Below are 26,672 nucleotides of genomic sequence, written 5' to 3' on the forward strand. Positions count from 1 at the left end.
ATGATTTCCTGAGTTATCTAGGAGCAGAAACAGTCTATGAAAATGTACTCTGTGGGCATATCTGGCACTGTGGTGACATGTGTATCTGGCACTGGGGGCATATCTGGCACTGTGGGCATATCTGGCACTGTGGGGACATGTGTATCTGGCACTGTGGGCATATCTGGCACTGTGGGGACATGCGTATCTGGTACTGGGGGCATATCTGGCACTGTGTGTGGACATGTGTATCTGGCACTGGGTGCATTTCTGGCACTGTGGGCATATCTGGCACTGTGGAGACATGTGTATCGGCACTGTGGGCATATCTGGCACCGTGGGGACATGTGTATCTGGCACTGGGGGTATATCTGCCACTGTGGGCATATTTGGCACTGTGGGGCCATGTGTATTTGGCACTGGGGGCATATCTAGCACTGTGTGGGGACATGTGTATCTGGCACTGGTGGCATATCTGGCACTGTGGGGACATGTGTATCTGGCACTGGGGACATATCTGGCACTGTGGGGACATGTGTATCTGGCACTAGGGGTATATCTGCCACTGTGGGTATATCTGGCACTGTGGGGCCATGTGTATTTGGCACTGGGGGCATATCTGGCACTGTGTGGGGACATGTGTATCTGGCACTGGTGGCATATCTGGCACTGTGGGGACATGTGTATCTGGCACTGGGGACATATCTGGCACTGTGGGGACGTGTGTATCTGGCACTGGCGGCATATCTGGCACTGTGGGGACATGTGTATCTGGCACTTTGGGCATATCTGGCACTATGGGGACATGTGTATCTGGCACTGTGGGCATATCTGGCACTGTGGGGACATGTGTATCTGGCACTGTGGGTATATCTGGCACTGTGGGGACATGTGTATCTGGCACTGGAGGCATATCTGGCACTGTGGGGACATGTGTATCTGGCACTGTGGGGACATGTATATCTGACACTGGGGGGCATATCTGGCACTGTGGGTATATCTGGCACTGTGGGGACATGTGTATTTGGCACTGGAGGCATATCTGGCACTGTGGGGACATGTGTATCTGGCACTGTGGGGACATGTATATCTGACACTGGGGGGCATATCTGGCACTGTGGGCATATCTGGCACTGTGGGGACATGTGTATCTGGCACTGTGGGCATATCTGGCATTGTGTGGACATGTGTATCTGGCACTTTGGGCATATCTGGCACTGTGGGGACATGTGTATCTGGCACTGGAGGCATATATGGCACTGTGGGGACATGTGTATCTGGCACTGTGGGGACATGTATATCTGACACTGGGGGGCATATCTGGCACTGGGGGCATATCTGGCACTGTGGGGACATGTGTATTTGGCACTGAGGGCATATCTAGCACTGTGGGGGCATGTGTATTTGGCACTGGGGGCATATCTAGCACTGTGGGGACATGTGTATCTGGCACTGGGGACATATCTGTATCTGGCACTGGGGGCATATCTGGCACTGTGTGGACATGTATATCTGGGGGGATATATTTTCCTGGCACTGTGGGGCATATATGTACCTGGCCCTGTGGGGATATGTGTATCTGGCACTGTGGGCATATATGGATCTGGCACTGTGGGGCATATATGTATCTGGCACTGTGGGGCATATATGTATCTGGCACTGTGGGGGCATGTGTATCTGGCATTGTGGGGACATGTGTATCAGGCACTGTTGGCATATCTAGCACTGTGGGGACATGTGTATCTGGCACTGTGGGGACATGTGTATTTAGCACTGTGGGCATATCTGGCACTGTGTGAGGACGTGTATCTGGCACTGGGGACATATTTGGCAATGGGGGCATATTTGGCACTGTGGGCATATCTGGCACTGTGGGGACATGTGTATCTGGCACTGGGGGCATATCTGGCACTGTGGGCATATCTGGCACTATGGGACATGTGTATTTGGCACTGGGGGCATATCTAGCACTGTGTGGGGACATGTGTATCTGGCACTGTGGGGACATGTGTATTTGGCACTGGGGACATATCTAACACTGTTGGGACATGTGTATCTGGCACTGTGGGCATATCTGGCACTGTGGGGACATGTGTATCTGGCACTGGGGGCATATCTGGCACTGTGAGGACATGTGTATCTGGCACTGTGGGCATATCTGGCACTGTGGGGACATGTGTATTTGGCACTGGGGGCATGTCTAGCACTGTGGAGACATGTGTATCTGGCACTGGCGGCATATCTGGCATTGTGGGGACATGTGTATCTGGCACTTTGGGCATATCTGGCACTGTGGGGACATGTGTATCTGGCACTGGAGGCATATCTGGCACTTTGGGCATATCTGGCACTGTGGGGACAGGTGTATTTGGCACTGGGGGCATGTCTAGCACTGTGGGGACATGTGTATCTGGCACTGGCGGCATATCTGGCATTGTGGGGACATGTGTATCTGGCACTGTGGGCATATCTGGCACTGTGGGGACATGTGTATCTGGCACTGTGGACATGTGTATCTGGCACTGTGGGGGCATATGTATCTGGCACTGGGGGCATATCTGGCACTGTGGGGACATGTGTGTTTGACACTGGGGGCATAACTAGCACTGTGGGGGCATGTGTATTTGGCACTGGGGGCATATCTAGCACTGTGGGGACTTGTGTATCTGGCACTGGGGGCATATATGTACCTGGCACTGTGGGGATATGTGTATCTGGAGCTGTGGGGCATATATGTATCTGACACTGTGGGGCATATATGTATCTGGCACTATGGGGGCATGTGTATCTGGCATTGTGGGGGCATGTGTATCTGGCACTGTGGGGGCATATATGTATCTGGCACTGTGGGGACATGTGTATCTGGCACTGTGGGACATATATGTATCCGGCACTCTGGGGGCATGTGTATCTGGCACTGGAGGCTAGTGTATCTGGCACTGGAGGCATGTGTATCTGGCACTGTGGGGGGCATGTGTATCTGGCACTGGGGGCATATATTTATCTGGTACTGTGGTGACATATGTGTATCTGGCACTGTGGGGGCATATATGTATCTGGCACTGTGGAGGCACCCATTTTTTTGGCATTTTTATATGTATGTGGCACTGTACTGGGGCACTATATGTATATGGCACGGTACAACATGACTAAAAACGGGGTTATGACACAAGGTCATACTCCTACAAACATCATACTGAAAGGTGTGAGCACAAAAATGGGGTGTAGCTTTGTGACAACTAGGCCACGCCCCCATTTTTGCATGCGCGCATGATAGTGGCTTTTGCCCTTGACTACAGATCTTTTCTGCCTATTTGCCTCTGACTGGCTGGCCACCCCTGCTATAGTTTATTAATAATCTTACATTACTTTTTTTGGAATATTGAGACTAAGAGAAATGGCTGCAATGCGTTCTGCTATCTTTACAACAGTTCTTATATTTGCACAGGTGTTTTTTGCTTTTCATGGAAGAGTGATTCAAATATTTTTTAACACCAATCCAGTTTTACTGATGGAAAAAAGATACACTGGCTGATGTATTCATTGTAACCATAACAACCAGATCAACCATTCACAAAATAGAATGAGTAAGCCATGGCTGTGACTTCAGCGTCAAGCTCTGCCATTGGGAAATACAACACAACCCAAATTTGATTTATGATGCTAAGCAGATTCCTTCCCATTAGGTCTCCAAGTCAAATTAAATTGTTTCAGATGAAGTCACAAATTATCCACAAACTGTGTTAATATAAATTGTACTTTAATTTTTACAGCACATTTAAACATTGTTTAAATATATAGAGGAAACTATTTTGTATAAACAGCATGATTCATTCCCGATACTCAATTTACACCGCCAAATTATGGTCTAAATTTAAATTAAAAGCTCAGCATGAATTGGATAGCTTATGTGTATGTGTGACGGCTTTTTATATTAAATGGTTTACACAAATGCTGTTGTTTATCTTTGAAACAGGTTGTCATGAATATTAATGAGACCCAGGTGTTAATGTCACGCTGTTTTACTTCCAACTAAAAATATTTAAACTGAGTTAAGTATTTGAACAAGTATTTTTAATAACTCTCGTGGTACAGTAATTACTTGATCGGAGGGCGAGATGAGTAGGGCGATAGTGTGTTTAGAGGCAGAGTGGGGAGGGAGACAGGAAAAACTAGAGGGCAGTACAATTATTTTTTTGTGCTGTTGCAATAATTTTCTAATAATCCCTTGATCAACCTATTAACCCCATTTGTAGTAGATTTTTGTGCAGAAGGTTAATTTCCATCATGCTTCTGTCAGATTACCTGGTGGAAAACAAAGCTATTGAGTGTTTGAGCTATTTAGTTCATTTAGAGAATGATTGTACTCAGGGCTTAAAGTGGTCCAGGAGAGGTGGTGGAGCTCATTTCCTGTGCAACCTACTATCCCCCCACCCCCCACCTCCCATTAGGCGGAGCCAGGGCCTCCCTTACTTTATTTAGAGATAATGGTCTCACAAGGAAGGGGTGTGGTCACACAATAGTACCCCCAATTCAAATTACGCCACACAGTAGAACAATCTTATTCCCATTACACAGCATGTAGTGCCCCTTATTCATATTACACCACATAGTAGTGTCCCTTATTCACATTATGCCACACAGCAGTGCCCCTTATTCACATTACGTCACTCAGTAGTGCCCTTTATTCACATTATGCTACACAGTGGTACCGCTTATATACGTTATGGAATTACTGTGCAAGGCCGTGGAGAAGGTGGAACTAGTTTCACCTACAATTACAAGTGGTGGAACTCAGTTCCACCTCGCCCCCCCCCCCCCCACACACTTTAACCCCTGATTGTACTGAAGGCAGGAAGTTACATTGCTATTAACAAAGGGCCTGGAGAGATGTACGCAATCCCGATTATTTTGCAGTTGAGCGACTATCGGCAGTCTGCACAAGTATCTACGTTACACTGCAAAGGATTTATTTACAAAGTGATTGACAGGAACCATTTGGGGGAGGTAAAGGGTGGCAGCAAATATGCAGGTACTGGTTTATGGGCGTGTTTGAGGCTACAATCATCTGTCTCCAGCGTCTTACGTCCAGTGAGCATGTTGCGCCACTATAGGGCTACTCTGAACTATGATTATTGGCTGATCTGCGACGGATGCTGCATCTTTGAAGACAGCCAATGCGATTTGAAAAACCACCGATCAATGTCTCAGTACAAAGCTAGGTGGCTGCATCATTTGCATATTTTTTTACACGGCTGCTGTGAACAAATTCGCAACCACGAATGCATTTGACTGCAACTCTGAATCAGGCCCACTGCACATAGAAGCAGATTACACGGGAGTCAGAAACAGCTGAGGTTAGAGGAAAAATGTTAAATGAGATACTAGAAATATATTTCAAATCAGAGTAAAGTTAAGTTCAAAATCTCCAACCCACTAACTGTGAATGCTTTACATGAGGAGGCGGCCTTATTGTATTTTAACATTTCTAAAATGTTTAAAATTTTCATGCTGCATTAACCGGGTATAACGTTTTTTTATCATACCCTAAAAAAATTTTTTGTCTGGGGAGGGTTGTACAGATACAGCAGGACTCCCTTTTGGTGCAATCCTTGTATAATTATATATTTTTCATTGATTACCATTCTACAGGTAAAAACAAAGAAACATTAGAAATTGGTCTTGGTCTTTAAATTTGTTTTCACATTGATAGAGTGGTGAGAGCTAGCAATCTCCTAATGTTCATTGTTTTACTGTAGGGATAATCACGTTGCAGACATGAATGATGGCACTAAAGCATCTACAATACAGTATAATAGGAGGAATACATATGATTTACCGGCAGATGGATGCCGGCTGTCACTATACATGCCGGCTTGTCAGAATCCCAGCAGCGAGTCCTCTCACACGGTCGCCGTGCTTTGGGTCTGTTGGCGAGCGATATTCCCATTCGGTTGGTGGCATGGACCCACCAACCTAGTGAGAATACTCAATGTTTCTCGGGATTCCGGCCTGCGGCATTTTACCAGCTGTTGGGATTCCGGTGTCGGTCTCCTGAACGCCAGGATCCTGACAGCCGGTATATTAACTGCATCCCTAATAGGATTATTATACCAAATTGGCAAAGGCGATAGGTATATGCACAAGATGCAAAGTTTCTCCTGTCGAGTAGGGTTTGTGCTATACTTCAACTTAGGGCCTGATTCAGAGTTGTACGATATTGCACAGCCGTTTAATAAGATGATGGTCCCACAAGATGCAAAGTTTCTCCTGTCGAGTAGGGTTTGTGCTATACTTCAACTTAGGGCCTGATTCAGAGTTGAACGATATTGCACAGCCGTTTAATAAGATGATGGTCCCACAAGATGCAAAGTTTCTCCTGTCGAGTAGGGTTTGTGCTATACTTCAACTTAGGGCCTGATTGTTATGCACACCAGTGCCTGCAGGAAAGTACTGGTGTCAGGACTGTTATGCACTCCAGTGCCTGCAGGAATGTACTGGTGTTTGAACTGTTATGCAAAACAAATGGACTTACAGACAGACTGGGGAATATGACATAACATACACAGAAGGTGATAGGTTAACAAAATACACACAAAGTGAACAGAGAAGCCCAGAGGCTAAGGAACTGGGTATCTCCCTTGTATTAGAACTGCTCAGATGGGAAAAGCAAGATGTTGTGTTTTAATACGTAGCGAACCCGAAATGCTGTTGCTAAGGGCAACAGCAAAACCCTAAAGGGTTACCAACGGGTGTGGCAGTAAACTCCTTGGTCAGAGATGGAATGATAGACACAAGGAGAGTCTCCACAATCCTAATTCTCACTTGCAGTGCACAGGTTCAGCTTACTGCCACTAAACTGACCCCTGACACCTAGCACAGTGAGACAGGATTAGACAGGCAAGTCTTAGAATACAGCCGCAAACTTGCTAAGTTCACAGAGTAGTAACAGAACCCCAGCAAGCTAAACGACTGACTCCAGTCTTACTGCTAGGTCTGGATTGGCAGAGTGTAATACCAAATCCCCAGGCCTATTTGCAGTAAGCAACAAACAAATACAAAGCTACACAGTACTGGCTAACTTTCAGAAACTGACTAACCAACAAAGATTCAGCAGCATCTGCTTACCCTGAGAAGAGGCCTTATAAAGCAGGTGCTGTCCACGCCCCACTCAGACCTCACAGACTGTGAGCACAAAAACCAGCACCGGATCCCCTGCCATGCACAGAGCCTATAACCACTGCACAGCAAAAGACCCGAACCGGAGTATCAGCTGCGCTCAGGTCACTCCGCTAGCACTTGTCTCCCGGTTGCCATGACGACGTGGCAGCACAGGGCAGGAGACCCTAACACTGATTCAGAGTTGTACGATATTGCACAGCCGTTTAATAAGATGATGGTCCGGCACAGAGACTCATAATATTTAGATCGATATTCAAAGGCTCATAGATCCCTCAAAGGGATTTATTTATTGTAATAGGTTACAAACAATATGTTACCTACAGTATATTCTTATATATAGCTTTTATGAGGAAAGTGGTGCTACCAATCTCACAATATATACATGTAATTACAAAGAAAGAAAAAGATGAGATATAAGGTGCACTCCAGGGGGTAAATTTACTAAAGTTTGATTTTGGATTAAATTTTATGTATCGAAAAAATCAACTGAAACTGCAAAATCCCTTTAAAAAATCCCTCATTTACCAATACTCGATTTTGCATTCCATTTTCAAATCAAATTCCATTTTGGTTTATTTTAACTAGGGATTTTGTGTTCCATTTTGGAATTAAACATCAAATCACCTGCCAAATAGAATACAAAATCGAACTCAACTTCCTCATGTATCACATGCACACTAATTAACAGGAGAAAAAAATGGAAACACTTGTGCACACTCTATAAAACTTAAAGTGACAGGGATTTTTTGTTTTCCTAACAATACAAACCTAATGTATGTTGTTTAATTTTAGATAAGCATATAAGTTTGAAGTGATTATTTTTGGCCCATGAAAAATTATAACATTACCAAAAAATCTGTCTTTACACTGTTTTATACATGAATACCTAACTGGAGCTTATAATTTTCTGTCATTTAATTGTAAAAAATAAAAATACTTCCAGATGAAATAGTTGCCAATAAGTGTAGCCCGAATCTGCCTTCCACTTTCTGTGTTCACATAGAGGGTAATTCAGATCTGCTCGATGGGCAGCGATTTTTGCAGCCCTGTGATCAGTTAGTCGTCGCCTACAGAGGGAGTGGGTTTTCGCTATGCAGGTGTGCGTTCGCATGTTTAGCAACTGATTTTGTGCAGTCTTTGCGCAGCCCAGGACTTACTCAGTCACTGCAATCACATCAGTCTGATCGGGACTGGATTTGACATCAGGCACCCACCCTGAAAACGCTTGATCCCGTCTGCGTTTTCCCACACGGTCAGTTGTCACCCACAAACGGCCTCTTCCTGTCAATCTCCTTGCAATTGTCCGTGCAAATGGATTTTTTATACCATCCTGTCGTAGGTCGCCAATGCGCATTGCAACCATGTGACGCTACGGCGCAATGCAGTGCATACCCATGCTCAGTTCGGATCTTATCGTCCGCTGTGCGAAAATGCACAGCAGCGAACAGATCTGAATTACCCCCATAGTCAGTTGTTGGTAACAAAACCTCTGCCTGCCCACCAATAGAATGGTGTAGAAAGAAACTCAAATCTCCTGTCTCTTATTCTATTAATTTCAAGTTCGATGTGCATTCGATTTGTAAATTGAATGTTAGTAAATGAGGGTATCTTATCTATGGGAAAACATTGATGTTTTGCAGAAATTAAATTTTTAAATGGGATTTGAGTGGACTTCAGTTTTCTGTCTGATTTGACAATTGATTTTTCCTTCAGTAAATTTCCAAAGTCAAAATTGATTGGAAATAGAATGGAAATCAAATGCCGAATTCCTCAAAACTGAAAATTGAACATTAGTAAATATACCCCCAGGAGCTTTCTTACGCTTTGCTCTGCTGATATATATTTTCAAATCTACGTTGTGATAAAACATAATTTTTTATTGCACAAACTTTCATTTGTGCAATAAAAGGATATTATATCCACATTCCATGTATAAGGCAGTAAATGTTTAATTAAAAATACTGATATAGAGAAGATATGTGTTAAAGTTTATGAAAAAATGGGAATAAAAACTAAAGAGTACCGCTGAGTCTTTTATTTGCCTGTGTATTTGTTCGCTTTTGCTGCTCTTTAAACTTTTTTGCATCTTGGTATTGTTGATCAACAAAATTAGCAGTTGCTAAATACTGTTATTGTATTGTTGCTTTTATATTGACACACAGTCAATGCTACTATTACTAAGTGTTCATTCTGTCTGCTCTACTGGCCATTCTAGTGGGGAGAGATGCATCATACTGTATGTCTGTTATCAAATAGGACAATCTAATTTATGACACTGATTATTATTTACTGTACCTTAAATTAATATATATACATATACACACACACACACACACACACACACACACACACACACACACACACACACACACACACTAGTAGTAATTATTCCCCTTTATTTGTATCACCTTTACAATGTGTAATTAGAGCAGATATGATGACTTACAAGGTTCTGTGTGCCTACTCAGATTTTATATGTGGCTGTATACATTGGCATAGCCGGTTATTAGTCATTATGCATCTTCTCATTAGTGAACAGTCTAACTTATTATTAATACAGCTGCTATTGAACATAGATACAGCTTCTTATTAGTGGACACTAGTACAGCTTCTTTGTTGAAATGGCCGCAGATAGATGCTATGCAGCTTTCTATTTAAAAAAAACTCTAGAACAGTTCATTAAATAAGTACCATTTACTAAACACTTCTGCGGCTTCTCATTAGCGGCTAACACATGTCCATGTAACATCTAATTATTACACTCTAGTGTGACTCCCTAGTGTTGAATATTAATGCGACTTCTTGTTAATAAACATTCCAGCTGCTCCTTGTTTGTATGGTCACTCACAACTGCTAGTACAGCTATTCTTATAGCCACTATCTAACACTAGTGCAACTTCTATTTGTTAAATACTGATGCGGCGCTCTGATAGTATAGCCACTAATGAGTACCAAAATGGCTTCCCTTATTATCAATGGTCATATTGTGGTTGGATACACACAGTAAGCAAGGAAGCGGATGTGCAATACCGTGCAGATAATATGCTAATGCAGCAGGAGGCGTCTGGTGTAAATAGACGCCTCCTGACTGCTTCTTTGATCCACTGGTGCATCTCAAGACGCGCCATCGAATCACACCGCGTGAGCATCAGTCATTTCTGTCACAACTCCTCAGACGAGGTCAGTAAATCTGTGTTGCCAGACGCAGGCATTTACCTTGGTTATCCTTAAAAACTGAGGCAACATGCCATTCATCGGGTTAGCTTACAAGTCTGAATTAGGCCCTCACACTCGGATGTATTAAGCCTGGAGAAGTGATAAAGCAGTGATAAGTGCAAGGTGATAATGCACCAGCCAATCAGTTCCAATATGTAAATTAACAGGAGCTGATTGGCTGGTGCGTTTATCACCTTACACTTATCACTGCTTTATCACTGCTTTATCCCTTCTCCAGGCTTAATACACCTGCCCGTCAGTGTACTAATGTAGGACAACATAAAGAATCAGAGATTTTCTGTCAACGTCGACAGTCAGTAGCTTGACCACTATTGGTCAACATGGCCACTAGGTCAACATGATCATTAGGTCGACATGGACTATGTCGACATGGAAAAAGGTCAACATGAGTTTAAAAAAATTTCATTTTTTTTACTTTTTATACTTTACGATCCACGTGGACTGTGATTGGGAAAGGTAACCTGTGCTGAGTGCAGCGGTAGCAGAGTGAGGCACCTTGCCCAAAGCATGGCAAGTGAAGCGAGCCATGCGAGGGGACATGGAGCACTAATTGGGGTTCCCCGTCACTTTACAAAGAAAACACCACCAAAAAAACTAAAAAAAAAACTCATGTCGACCTTTTCCATGTCGACCTATTACATGTCGACCTAATGACCATGTTGACCTAGTGACCATGTTGACCTAATGCATGTTGACCAATAGTGGTCGACCTAACTCTTGTCGACCTAATGACCCATACCCTTAGTGTTAAGCCTTGGGAACTGGTTACAGTAAGCATAGCAATTGTCTTTTCAAAAAGTGAAATGAACTGTTTTGCCCTCCAGGCTGTTTATTTATGCTCCAAACTTTATATACAATCTAACACTATATATACTTACAAGTATACTGTATATCAAGGGTCAATCTGGCTGGGGCTTAGGGGACATTGTTTGGGAAAAATTCAACACAAAAATTTTGTTTTTAGCAGAGGCACGTCATTTTTGGTGTTGAGTTGAAGTTTTTTTTAAAAGAAAAAATAACCCTTTTGAAAGGAAAAATGTACAAAGTAATCCCTATATGACTTGTCCTGATGTTCTTATGCAATACCTTCCTCTGGCACTCACAACCTCTTCACTGTACAGGTAACTGAAAAAAACCCTGTACCTTATAATTGGTGGTGGGGGAGGGTTAGACTGGCCCACCAGGCTGGAGGGGAAACCCCCGGTGAGCCCCAGTGCCTGGGGGCAACACCTCCTCTTCTAAGGATCCAGTTCCAGACCGTGCACTTGAATTACACATTATACATAAGTTACCTTATACTGCACAGGGCTATGGTGTAATCTCTACAGTGCATTGGCATTATGCACTATCAGTATACTATTTACTATATATATTTGGCAAGAGGCCCAGACCACGCACCCTCTAATGGTAAGCCAAACCTCTTTGGCAGTTGGCCACACCCCCTTTGGAGACTGGTCACACTCCTACACGTAGGCCCATATCATTGCATTCCCCCGGTGGGTCCTTCATGCCCCAAGTCTGGCACTGGTGGGTGGTGGTGGTGGTGTAATTTGTGAGCCCGGTCTAATGTTCCTATTATAATGATGCTTCAACTGCCAATGTTCAAAGTCCAGCTCCAATTATAATTGCACTGACATCAGTACATTGGTGGGCTAAGGTGGCACAATGATGAGTTGTTTCCATGAACAGCATTATAACACCATACAGATATACTGTAGAAACACATGCAGCATTATTGGTTGCACCCATGGTGTGTGAATGTAAGTGAACCACAAAACATCTAGTCATTTCTATTGTGTATATGTTTTATTATAAAAGGCTAATCTGGTTTTATATCAAATCCCACTAAACATATACTTGCTGTACATCCCCCTTTTTCTTCCTCTGACCACATGGCCTCTTGATTTCAGGTTGCTCCCCTTCGGAGGTCAAGAAGCCACTTTGCAAAAAAAAAAAAAAATGCAGATCACACTCCTCTTCCTGGGCTGGACAAAGCATTCTCAGAGGAGGTCCACTTTCTGCACTTTTAAGAACAAAGCAGGAAGCCCAGGAGTCCACTGCCCAAATTTTGCTATGGGGTCTGGCAATGCACAGCTCTGTCTATGGCTGCAGGAATATCGAGTGCCTGATTAAAGGTTCTGGATACCCCATGCTAATATTCTTGTGTAATGCTGCTAAAGACAGAACACAGTACACATGCTTACTCAGGAAATCGCTATTCATACTGACATTTTTGACATCTAATGATGTTTATGGACTGTAAAGTAGATTTTGAGGAATGCGAGGAAGACTATAGATAACCTCATGCACCGCTTCAGGCTACCCAGATGGTGCTGTAGCACAATGAGCATAAAGTAAAGGTTTTAGCTGGAAGATACATTGTCACTTTGTCTCAGCCATCTGGTAGTCATTTTACAAACTTCTCTTAACACTGCCCCTGCAAACATGGATTGAATTAGTTCTTCATTTTATTCCCATGCTGCCAACTGGTGCCTTCCCTCGAAGTCCTGGCGCCCTAGGCGTAAGCCTATTCTGCCTAATGGTTGATCAGTCACTGGGGGTAGTCCTTACGTCCCTTGTGAAATTACTGCTTGAACAGCAGTGAATGAATAAATCAAAGGGAACAAACTAATTGTTTCATCGATCTGTTTTAAAGCATGGACATCTGTAAGCACCCACCCCATATACAATTTGCTCACAAGCAACCGTAGATTTGTGCCAACTGGCAGAGATAACAGTCTATTAATCGGACTGTTCACGTGTTCTATGAATTGAAAAAAATTGTCACATATTTTAAAATGATATCATATACTAAACTTAAATAATTATTTATATAAAATATCATACTAATTTCTATCATCAAACCTAGAGTAGGATAATCAACAAAATCTTATTGATTGAAAGGCAGGTATTATTTGCACAAATACTTTTTAATACAAGTGCAGTGTAAAGCAGTTAATGCAACATGTTATTTTGTTCTACTAGATTCAGGTTGTTTTTTTTCTTAACATATAAGATCATTGCAGTGATGTCCTGGAGCTGCCTGGTGGAAGATCAGACATTACTGAATAATGCAGATGCTCTGAAGCTCCCCTCATTCTGCACAGAACAAGGTCACTTTTATTTACAGTTTCCTGACTTTGCATTCCCCAGGAGAAAGCCACCCAAGGACTCCCCAGCCTTGCCTCCAGTACAGACTAGCAGCTAATTACCATGGATGTGAGTCTCAACCTGACAGGTATTGAACAATATTCTCCAGGGTGATACTGAAAATACAAACTATCCCCCACTTCCCCTGACTGTCTACATGTATCATCTACATTATTAATGTTGTCTTTATTTGCCATCTTCTGATTTAAGTTGAAGAAAGCAAATTAATAAACATTATAGACTATGATGTAAAAGCTATTTATTTTGTATATTATGCTATTTATATTTCTTACAGTAGCAATAATAATGTTTTGCACAGCATTTCCTCTATTCCAATAAAAGTCTTATAAATGTAAGTTATACTGTCTGAATTGGGTGCTTATTGTAGAGCAACTTTTTTCTAGCCCGAAAGTTGTGGATTCAAATCTTTCAATGCAGACATTGCCCCTATACGGACATTGCCCTATAGATTTTAAGGTTGCGAGCAGGGCTTGCCTACGTCTATGACTGTTTGTTATCGCCAGTTTTTTTGTCTCGTTGTTTCCAGTTGTAAAGTGCAACAGAATATGCTGCGCTATTATATAAGAAATTGTTAATAACCGCTCAAACCTTCAATGTGTTCTCAATACAGCACAGTACGAGTTGTCCCACATTGAGGGACAAATTCAGTTTGTGATAAGGTTTGGAATCACACTTTTTGAACCTCACGCTTTACTATAATAGAGATGTGCAGTTCAGTTCTCCAGAAATCCAAATCTACCCAAATTTCATGGATCCGAACTGAACTAAAACCCAGATACGAGGAGATCCAATCCGAGCCAATTCCCTGTTCGAATCCTTCTTCTGCTCGGAATTCGGATTTTATATTTGAATTTTGGGTTTTGTATTGCAAAACTTACAGGAATTTAGCAGTTTTGTTGATTTTTAGCAATGATTATCAATTTTTTTATATTGACTTTAAACAGAGCTGAAATCAGAATTTGAACCAAAACATGTGAGAGCAGTTTTGCCAAAACCAAAACAAGTTGAAAAATTAGGACCAAAACAAATACATTGCGGTCCATGCACATCTCTAACTATAATTTGGATTATCTGGGCAGGATAACCTTGCTCAGTTTTCTCCATACCCCACAGGGGTGCAGTTAAAATCAACCAAGGTTATCACTCCTATACTGTAGATGCAGCTATGTCCTCATTCACCTAGGGATATTGTGCATATGGTGGGAGACACTTGGCATGACTAGTAAATTAGACTTTTTACTAAATGATGCACCTTATTTGCATTGTAGCTGCATACAAAGTCACTCACAAGGTACCAGGGACACTAGGATAGCATGTTTGTTGCAAAGGAACTTGTATAAAATGCAGGGCAACAATCAGGGGGGACTGTGGGGACTGGTGTACCAGGCCCTTACAGAGAGGGGGGCCCACCCCTGGCTCCTAATACCAATACCTGTAGAGCTAGAGACTTTTTAAAACAAGCCTTATCTGCGCATCAGTTCTCTGTGAACCGTTCCTGTAGGTCAGCAACACTCTACCTATATGTAATATCACAATATATGACATCACATAGGTGTGGAGTGGTGTGGCAGAATCTTATTTTTTTGGGGGGGGAAGGGGCCTGTCTCTTTTGTCAGACCCGGGCCCCACAATGTCTGACGGCAGCCCTGATAAAGTGTGTGTAAAGTTGCAGATTAAGTGTAAATATAATATATGTGGTGTGAGGCATGGCGCAGCCACCCCTATCGGTAATGTCTATGTCTTTTTCACCCAGACTTGTGCCTTAGTTGCACACAGAAGTGCATGTAATGCCATCCCTAGTAGTCAGTGTACCCTTGCGGGATCAGTACGAAATCCCGCCGGACAGAATCCCGGCGGTCGAAATACCGACACCGGAATCCCGACCGGCACAATCTCGCTACGCTTGGCACACTAATTTTTTCTCCCTCTATGGGTGTCGTGGACACCCACAGAGGGAGAATATATCGGGATTGTGCTGTTTGGGATTCCGGTGTCGGTAATCGACCGCCGGGATTCTGTCCTGCGGGATCTTGACCGCATCCCACCCTTGCATTGTTCTTTTTTTGAGAGAAAAAAAGCAGAGAAACAGAGTAAAAAAAAACAGGTAAGTGTATTGTAATATATTATTATCAGGGACGTGCAGTCGGGAGGCAGTACCTACCCTGTCATAATGATTAAAATACAAAGAAGATATTTATAACACAGATTCTGTGATAAATATCTTCTTTTATTATTGTAATCATTCCCCCCCACCCCCACCCAGTAAATCCCTGCATATTAAGGTGGGAGGCAGCGGGAGAGGTGCCTCCTGCTGCTAACACTAAAGTTCGGGTAGCAGGGGACGGGCAGGGGGCATGGCGAAGCCCACATGAATGCACGCCCCTGTCAGTCCCGGAGATGTGATTGGACCAGCGGGATGGCCAGCGGGCACATGCGGCGGTGCGATGAGGCGAGCATTCCTGGCGTCGGGACCCGGCGGAGAAAGGGTGGCTGGTGGCAGACCTGGATCCGAGAGGATCCAGTCCCTGCCAGCCATTCGTCAGAGTTCGGCAGCGGAGAGCCGGCTACCCATTTAAAAAATGGAGCCTCAGTGTAATTTTTGAAATTCAAGATGGCCATCGCTCCGCCCCCTCAACTGGTTTATATAATCCAACGGCAAGGCAGCAGCAGTCAATCCAGCAGCGGAGAGGGAGCAGGCAAGAGCTCCCGAAGATAGAAGACGCCAGAAGCCCTGGGGTGGCGGCGGCCATGAAAAAGAGTTTAAAGTCTGCCGCCCCCAAGTGAAGGTGCAGCTTAATAAATTATTTAAAACATTAGGTGTTGTGTTTTTATTTTAATATTTTCTTTACAGGCGGACTACGGGTGTCAGCGGGCCCTTAATGTCCGGACATGTTAGCACTTGTGGTTCTCCAAGTGCCGGCATGCTGGGGCAGGCTTACTGGGACCTGTAGGTCCACTGTAAAGAACAATATTAGTATTGTTCTTTACAGTCGGGTGAGGTCAGCCCAGTGCTGGTTGTTGTTCAGGGGGGGGGGCATTTACATTTTTGGGGTTCCCACTTTCTTAGGAATGCCAACCCTGGGCTGACTGGTTTTGGGGGCGATGTTTAATGCTATGTCAGGGGTACCCCACACTAAGTGTCTTCCTTGCTATGGCATTATCCCCCCTGGCTGGATCAGCCTAGTGCTGGTTTGGTTAAATAGGGGGAACCCTGTGCATGTGTGTGTGTGTGTGTGTGTGTGTGTGTGCGTGTGTGTGTGCGTGTGTGTGTGTGTGTGTGTGTGTGTGTGTGTGGCAGTGACGTGCGGTGAGGTCAGTGGCTGGGGAGGCACTGGCTTGCATCAGTGACAAATTTAAGAATCACTGTATTACCTGCAGCTGCATCCCTGACTCTCTGCACCTGTACTGCCTGGCTGCTTTCATGCCGGGTCTCACTTCAAGAGGCTGGAGAGCAATAAACCCCTTGCCAAGTGCCCTCAGTGAGTCTCTCTGAACAGCGGGCTGCTGACCACCCCGGCTCCCCACTAAGCACTTCTCCCTAGCATCTACATGCCGGCTGCTGCCCGCTCCCCGCTTCTCCCCAGCATCTACATGCCTGCTGTAACCCGCTCTCCGCACAGCACTTCTCCCCAGCATCTACATTCCGGCTGCTGCCCGCTCCCCGCTTCTCCCCAGCATCTACATGCCTGCTGTTACCCGCTCTCCGCATAGCACTTCTCCCCAGCATCTACATGCCGGTTGCTGCCCGCTCCCCTCTTCTCCCAGGGGCAAACACTGGAATTATAAGGGGGGGGGGGGGGGAGTTCCCACAGTGACGTGCGGTGAGGTCAGTGGCTGGGGAGGCACTGGCTTGCATCAGTGACAAATTTAAGAATCACTATTCTCGGGGGGCGTGGCCTGACCGGGAAAGGGAATAGCAGACCTTCCAGTGAGCTCCCGACCAAACACCCTTCAAAAAGCCCCATTTGCCCACTTTCCACACCGCGACCACCCTCTATCAAGTGTCCTTGTTACCTGCTGCTGCCGGCGATTCAGTGTGGGGTGAGCTGCGGTGTCGGGAGACGCTGTTAAGGGTCTCTCCGGGTTGCGGCCTTCCCTGCCGGAAAAGCCGGGGACTCGAGTGCGCGCTCCGGCCCGCCGGCTGAGCTCCACGGCGAGGATAGTGGAGCCGCGGACACCAGCTCTGATTAGAGCATCGCCTACACGCTGTATGCCCTCTATCCTGGCCTAACGACCTCCTCGGATAGGGGCCTTAATACCCCCTTCTCTGCACAACACTTGAGGTGAGAGGCACAACAGATACTGCTGTACACAGGCTGTGTATCACTGCAGCGGCCATTTTCTCCCCAGCACATTGCATGGCAGCCTAGCTTGGGAACAATTTACTGAACTACTAACTTTATTCAAAACTGCAGGATCATCTCCCTAGCCTCTATCTTATTATTTACATTACTGTGGCTAATTTCTACATGTTGCTGGAGGTCACAATCAATGTCTCAGTATAATTATTGGGTGCACCCTCTGCTGTTCCCCTGTACTCCCGGTCTGTAGCTGCATGTGAAGCTTGTCACCTTTCACATTAACCCCCCCGGTTCCTGTGATTTGCATTACCATATTTTTTGAGTTACCTACAATTTGCCTCAGAAGCTCTCTGTATTGGATGAGGACCTCGGCAGCGCTGCTGGTCAGGCTGTTACTTTGTCCATCTGCATTGTTCGTGTATTTACATATACTTCTGAAGGCTCTCTCACAGGAATATCTACTCATGTACTCTGCAATGTGATTTCATCTACGCAATGAGCTGATAGCCTCTCTCACCGGCCTCATCTTACTTACTTCAGTAGAGACATTTCCACTTGTCACTGTTATCACCTATTGTGATTTTTCCGAGTATTTTATTGACCTGGTTGCTGCTTATATGGAGAAATATCTTACGCCTCCTGTTTCCGCGCAACCTCTTCAACCACGCCAGGAAAAGAGAAGGGCGGATCCCAACATGTCTTCTGATTCTGATATCGTTGCATTATCTCCTGCCGCCAAAAAATAGGTAGCCCCCCAGGACTCTTATGTTACGTATAATGACGTGGTGGATGCTATTAAGGCGACTCTCACAAGCAGTTTCGGATATAACTTCTCAATTGCAACACCTCACTCACCGGGTTGCTGAAACAGAACATAGGGTCGGCACCCTGTTTCAAGACGTCTCACATCTCACACAAGTGGTTCCCAAATTGGAAAAGGACACCTACCATCTTTGGAACAAGGTAGACGACCTCGAAAATCGGTCTAGGAGAAATAACATCCGCCTAGTGGGGCTCCCGGAAGCAGTCAAGGGCCCGGCTCTGGCTCACTTTGTTCGTAATACTCTCCCAACTCTCTTAGGAATTGAATCTGAATGCCGTGATCTCATCATTGAGAGAGTTCACAGAGTGGGTCAACATTCCTCATCTACGTCTAACCGTCCTCGAGTTGTCCTGTTTCGATGTCTTAATTACTTGCATAAACAGTTACTCTGGTCAGCGTCCCGCAACAAGAAATTTATTCCGTGGGAGTCATCGAAGTTATACCTTTTTCAAGATTTTTCAGTAGAATTGTCTCAAGCCCGTAAGGCTTTTTTCCCAGTGTGCTCCCGCTTAGTAGCAGACCAGCGTAAATTTGCCCTGATCTACCCAGCCAGGCTCAGACTGTTTGACGGATCCTCCCCCGGTTACTCGCTAACCTCCGCAAAGTTCATGTGGACACTACTTTGTTCTAATTCGTTGAATTATTTTCCCACTGAAAAATGTATCTCTTCGTTAAAATTTCATTACGAAATGTTATGCAAATATGTCTTATTTTATGATATTACAGGTATACTACTGATAGTATGTTTGCTGCCTGAGTTCAAGGCCTAGTTACTATTTTTTCTCATTGATTCCGTTTTTAGAGGCTTATCTCGCCCATTGTGTTTCGCTATTAGATTCATCGAACATTTGCCATGATTTCAATGGCAATGGATTTGACTTTGCAGATTTATATTTGTTTTCATATCATGTCGTCCTATGTTTGTGTTTGTCCCTTCCCTTTTTGTCTCCTCTCCCACCCCCTTTCCCATTTTTTATTTACTTGACAGGTCAGGTGGGGATGTTCGTAACCGGTTCCTACACTACTCACCTATCACTTAAATGTCTGTTCGCATAGGCACGTGGAATGTCGGAGGAATTAACTCCCCGGCCAAAAGACGTAAGATTCTTACTTATATTTCAAAACTGAAGGTAGATATCATATGTATCCAAGAAACTCATCTGACTCACACTGAATCCCTGAAACTACAAATACTGGGTTGGAAATTATTAGCTGCTGCACCTTATAACTCTAAATCCCGAGGCATAGCTGTATTAGACAGAAAATCCCTATCCGTCTCTATTTCTAATTCAGTGGCTGACCCGGAAGGGCGGTACCTGATCACTGATATTATAATTAACAGTTCCCCATATACCCTCTGCACGATTTATGCCCCAAATGTTTATAAAAGATCCTTCTTTAGCACCTTACTGGCCAAATTATTACAATATAGCTCAAAATCCCTGATTTTATTGGGAGATTTTAATCTTATTTCCTCCCCAATTCTTGACAGGTCCTCCACCTCAAAGACTCCCATTTCGCTCCCTAAATTGGGTATACCAGCACTCTCCAAGCAACTTAGCTTAATTGATGTTTGGCGAGCTATGAACCCAATAGAAAAAGAATTCACTTGCCTCTCTGCAGCTCACCAGACCCTTTCCCGCATAGATTTTATTTTATTATCTTCCTCCTTATTCCCCAGAGTGCAAGATGTTGTTATTGAACCCATAGGTTTATGTGACCACGCGTTAGTATGGTTGTCGCTTCAAACTACAATTGACAAGGGCCTTTATAGATTATGGAAATTCCCTAATTATTTGTCCCAGTCCATTTCATTTCGGCAAAAACTAGAGTCCGCCTGGATGGACTTTAAACATGCTAATGCTGATTGTGAAGCTTCGGACCCGCTATTGTTTTGGCAAACGGGCAAGGCGGTCCTCCGCGGTGTCATAATCTCTTACCTGGCGGCTGAGAATAGACGCTTAGCCATTATGTATCTTGATTTACAGTCTAAATTGACTGAATCTTATCAGTCCTTCAAGTCGGCCCCTACCACTTCTAATAGGTCAGTTTACTGCACTGCAAAGATTCATTTTGATGAATATTTTAAAATCAAAAGTGATCGCTCCCTTTTTTCCACCTATTATAAATTTCATAGATTTGGAAACAAGACTGGCCGTCTTCTTTCCAATCTATTAAAAGGTTCACAACCACCTATGTTGGTTCACCCGTTACGACGAGAGGACGGTTCTGTGGCAGACTCGAGCGACCAGATCACTGATATTATGAAGAATTTCTATGAAACCATATACTCTGACCCTCAAGGTATTGATTCTCCTTTTACTGATGAGGTTCCCCCCAGTTCTTGGACGTTTCCACCCCTTCCCCAATTTCCAGAAGAATTCTCCCATCTACTGGAGGCCCCTGTCTCTATCGAAGAAGTCACTAGGGTTATTCAGCAATCAAAACCATTAAAAGCCCCGGGTCCAGATGGTCTATCAGCAGAATTTTACAAAATTCTATTGCCTAGGTTTGGGGAGAGCTTGGTTGCCTTTTATAATGGTATTATTTCTACCAATTCGGTTCCACTCTATTTTAATTCGGCGATTATTAAGTTACTCCCCAAGCAGGGCAAAGATTTATCTTTACCTGGATCCTATAGACCTATTTCTTTATTAAACTTTGATTATAAATTATTTACAAAAATTCTTGCTGACAGACTGAAATTATATCTACCCCAAATTATTCATCCGGATCAGACCGGTTTCATTTTAGGTAGGCACTCAGTAGTTAATGTCCGAAAAATATTGGCAGCTATCCACCACTCGGGCTCTTCGACCCCTCCTAGTTTGTAAGTTTCTGTTGACGCCGAAAAGGCTTTCGATTGAATTAGTTGGACATACCTCTTCACTGCTTTACGCCGGTTTGGTTTCCCCCCCCGCTTTTATTTCTATATTACAAACACTGTATCATTCCCCCTTGTCACAAATTTCCTGTAACGGTTCCATATCGTCTGCCTTTGCTATTTCACGCGGGACACGCCAGGGCTGCCCTTTATCCCCCCTTCTTATTGCCATTGCCATGGAACCTCTGGCGATTGCTATACGGCTTTCTGCTATGATTGAAGGTATTACTATTCGTTCCAAATTACTCAAAGTTTCCCTATATGCAGATGATATGGTGCTTTTTCTTTCCAACCCGGCATCCTCTCTTCCAGCTGTCCTAAACCTCATTTCCTCTTTTGGCTCCGTTTCTGGCTACAAAGTTAACGTAGACAAATCAGCGATCCTCCCCATTAGTGGCTCGCCCTCTTATTTTCAATCGCTGCCTATTCTTCAAGCTTTCCACATTGCCCATTCTTCTATTAAATACTTAGGTATTCATATATCGACTAAACTATCGGACATTTATGCTCTTAACTTTATCCCCATTATCGCCAAGCTAAAATCATACCTAGACAATTGGTTATCCCTACCTATTTCCCTCTTGGGCAGAATAGCAGCTATAAAGAGTGTCCTGTTTCCCAAAATTTTTTATGTTATGCAAATGCTCCCGTTTAGACTCCTCGCTAAAGATATCAAACATTTAAATACTCTCTTCTCCCGGTTCCTATGGCAAGGGAAACGTCCAAAAATTGCATATGCTAAACTAAGATTGCCCCGTAGAGAAGGAGGTCTGGGTTTTCCTGATCTAGCCTTGTATTCTGATGCAATATTTTTTCGATATGTCAGTGACTGGTTGCTCGAGACTAACTCTTACACAGATAATCAGTTGGACTCTGCTCTATTTGCCCCTTATTCCCCCAATGCACTGTTACACTCCAAATTAGCGGATATTCCTCCGTTTATTAAAGACAATCCTTTATTCATAGATACTTATCGGACTTGGGTTAATATTAATAAAAAATTTCATGGTAATTCTAGCTATTCTCCGTATGTGGCATTATGGGGGAATCCGGCTTTTCCCCCTTCATTATCTAATGTGGGTTTTTTCTTCAGTGGAAGGAAAAAGGCTTAGCCTCAATAGCGAAGGTATTCGACCCCGGTGGCCGTTTATATTCATTTGCTGATCTTCAGTCCCGATATTCTATTCCTGCTCAACATTTCTATATGTTTCTTCAAGCACGTCACTATATTCAATCCCTTTGCATCCCATCATCTACTGATAATGGAACGAACACGCTCCTTTCCTTGCTTAAGCTCATTGCTTCTGTGCCTTATAAAATTAGTTTATTGTATACCTCATTGGCTTCCTTGTCAGCCTCGGCTCATTGGGAACCCACTCTGAAGAAATGGTCTTTAGATGTGCCTAGTATCAAACTTTTGCCAGACCTAATATCTCCATTTGATAACACGCTTAGATTCCTACACTCTTCCTATTTACAAGAAGTTCACATTAGGATGTTACACAGAGCATATATAGCACCTGCACAACGAAGTTATATGACACCCCTTGAATCTGGTGCATGCGTTAAATGCAAAATGTCACATGCGACGTTTATTCATTGTGTTTGGGAGTGTGGCAAGATTAATCGGTTTTGGAATAAAGTAATTCAGTTTATTAATGCTATGTTTTCTACTCATGTAAACCCTGACCCTTTGGCGTGTCTTTGTGGGAATTTCAAAGCTTGGGACTTAGGACCCAATAAGAAATTTAAACTCCAATTACTATCTTTAGTTATCACGATTGCCAAAAAGATTATTCTCATTCATTGGATTCGTTCTTCTTCTCCCTCACTATCGGAGGTCAAACAAAAATTGTTGCAAATACTGTATTACGAGCGAAGGGCTACTATTCCTGACATTAATGTGGGTGTTGAGAAATTCTACCGTAAATGGGAATTTTTTATTAACACTTTGGAAATACAGACACAAAATCATATTCTCAAATTATTCGAAAATACTACCTGGAATTTGCTTAGGAGACTCTCTGCCGATTCTTGCATATGATTCTCCTGTATAATTATTATAGATGTTCTATATAACATGGTTATGAACCCCTGATTTCCGATGACATCTTTTCACCCCCTTCCCCCCTCCCGTTCCCTACCCTTCTTCCCTCTAATGTTATTTGTAGTGTTTTGTCTTGTTCGTCTTTCCCCTTCTTCTTTGGGTTTTTTAATAATACTGTACTGCAACATGATGATTATTGTTAGGCTCTCGTATTATTCTATGTTGCGTTTGCTAATAGGTTTGCGGAATATATCCTTAACTATCTCCCCCTAGCCTTCAAGCTACTGTGTTCCGATTGTTTTTTATTGATGTTTTCATTATCTATGCAATCCACTAGCCTAATTGTACTTGTTCATTCTTATTCGGTACTGTAATTGATCTTCTTTATTTCTATTGGAAAACCAATAAAATCTATTTACAAAAAAAGAATCACTATTCTCCCTGTATACCTGCAGCTGCATCCCCGACTCTGCACCTGTACTGCCTGGCTGCTTTCATGCTGGGTCTCACTTCAAGAGGCTGGAGAGCAATAAACCCCTGGCCAAGTGCCCTCAGTGAGTCTCTCTGAACAGCGGGCTGCTGACCACCCCGGCTCTCCACTCAGCACTTCTCCCCAGCATCTACATGCCGGCTGCTGCCCGCTCCCCGCTTCTCCCCAGCATCTACATGCCTGCTGTTACCCGCTCTCCGCACAGCACTTCTCCCCAGCATCTACATTCCGGCTGCCTCCCGCTCCCCGCTTCTCCACAGCATCTACATGCCTGCTGTTACCCGCTCTCCGCACAGCACTTCTCCCCAGCATCTACATTCCGGCTGCTGCCCGCTCCCCGCTTCTCCCCAGCATCTACATGCCTGCTGCTGCCCGCTCCCCGCTTCTCCCCAGCATCTACATGCCTGCTGTTACCCGCTCTCCGCACAGCACTTCTCCCCAGCATCTACATTCCGGCTGCCTCCCGCTCCCCGCTTCTCCACAGCATCTACATGCCTGCTGTTACCCGCTCTCCGCACAGCACTTCTCCCCAGCATCTACATGCCGGCTGCTGCCCGCTCCCCGCTTCTCCCCAGCATCTACATGCCTGCTGTTACCCGCTCTCCGCACAGCACTTCTCCCCAGCATCTACATTCCGGCTGCCTCCCGCTCCCCGCTTCTCCACAGCATCTACATGCCTGCTGTTACCCGCTCTCCGCACAGCACTTCTCCCCAGCATCTACATGCCGGTTGCTGCTCGCTCCCCTCTTCTCCCAGCGGCAAACGCTGGAATTATAAGGGGGGGGGGGGGGTTTCCCACAGTGACGTGCGGTGAGGTCAGTGGCTGGGGAGGCACTGGCTTGCATCAGTGACAAACTTAAGAATCACTATTCTCCCTGTATACCTGCAGCTGCATCCCTGACTCTGCACCTGTACTGCCTGGCTGCTTTCATGCTGGGTCTCACTTCAAGAGGCTGGAGAGCAATAAACCCCTGGCCAAGTGCCCTCAGTGAGTCTCTCTGAACAGCGGGCTGCTGACCACCCTGGCTCCCCACTCAGCACTTCTCCCCAGCATATACATGCCGGCTGCTGCCCGCTCCCCGCTTATCCGCAGCATCTACATGCCTGCTGTTACCCGCTCTCCGCACAGCACTTCTCCCCAGCATCTACATGCCGGATGCTGCCCGGTTTCGGTATAAAAGATAGTGTCTAGTTAGACAGCCAATAGATAGACACCATATGTTAGACAGACATTAGGTCGACAGGGCCAAAAGGTCAACATGAAAAAGGTCGACAGGTCAAAAGGTCGGCATGAAAATGGCCGACATGAAAAAGGTAGACAACATGTTTTTTTGCATTTTTATGGTTTGTGTGGATAGTTTTGTCCTCTGGGACCCCCAATTGTAGAAAGGCAAACCCTCGCGGGGCTCGCTTCGCTCGCCACGCTTCAGGCACGGTGGCTCGCTGCGCTTGCCACAAGGTTTATGGAGAACTCTATGCCGACATGGATAGAGAAAGTATGAAATAGTCCAAAAACGTTACATAAAAAAGTGTCTATCTTTTTATGTCGACAATTTTCACGTCGACCTTTTGACCACGTCGACCTTTTGACCCTGTCGACCTAATGTCTGTCTAACATATGGTGTCTATCTATTGACTGTCTAACTAGACACTATCAACCGGATACCCTGCTGCCCACTCCCCTCTTCTCCCAGGGGCAAATGCAGGAATTATAAGGGGGGGGGTTCCCATTAAAAAAGAAATTTTATATATATATATATATATATATATATATCCAGGGGTGCTCCTGCACTCACATCCTCAAACTGAGACATAGGCACGGGTGCTTCTAATAGACCAAACGGTCCACTATTTAGAAGAAAAGTCCACAACGTGGGGATGCACTCTCGCTGTGTAGAAATCAGTCAATCAGGTCAATCATATATCACCGTGATTTTTAATGTCGACGTTTCGGCCTGTAAACAGGCCTTTCTCAAGACCGGTGCAACAGCATATCAAATATTCAATGGTGGTAATAAAAACATAAATATCTGTAAGGACAATAAACACAATCAGAATTACAAGCCTCACCGGTCCCTGGGGAACCACACACCAGAGTATGGGAGCAAAAATCTTTTATTTAAAAAAATATATATAATGGGTGTATATACTATATTAGGTTGTCACCCAAGTGAGTCACCGCCACATAATCGGTAATAAATAACCCCTACCTGTCATATATCGTCCAACCTCATACAGTGTCACCTTCGTGTGACACTATATAGGGACATCTCCAACAGTCAACGCAGGACTTACGGTCCGCTGGGATAACAAGGAAAACATGAATCAAATTAAGGATCACAACCCTGACGGCGCCCACTAACGTGAGCTGAGCCTGATATACACACAAGCAGAAATGGAGATTTACCTCATAGGCATTCATCCTCATGCTTAGATGCAGCCGAGTCTATAAACATTCAAAATGCTGCAAAGAGGTCAAAAAATTACTCTATAATCAAAATTGATCATTACAATACCCCAAAATACAATCATCCACTTACTCTGCACTGGAGACGTCA

The sequence above is a fragment of the Pseudophryne corroboree genome, chromosome 8 (genome assembly GCF_028390025.1).
Source record: "Pseudophryne corroboree isolate aPseCor3 chromosome 8, aPseCor3.hap2, whole genome shotgun sequence".
Taxonomy (NCBI): domain Eukaryota; kingdom Metazoa; phylum Chordata; class Amphibia; order Anura; family Myobatrachidae; genus Pseudophryne; species Pseudophryne corroboree.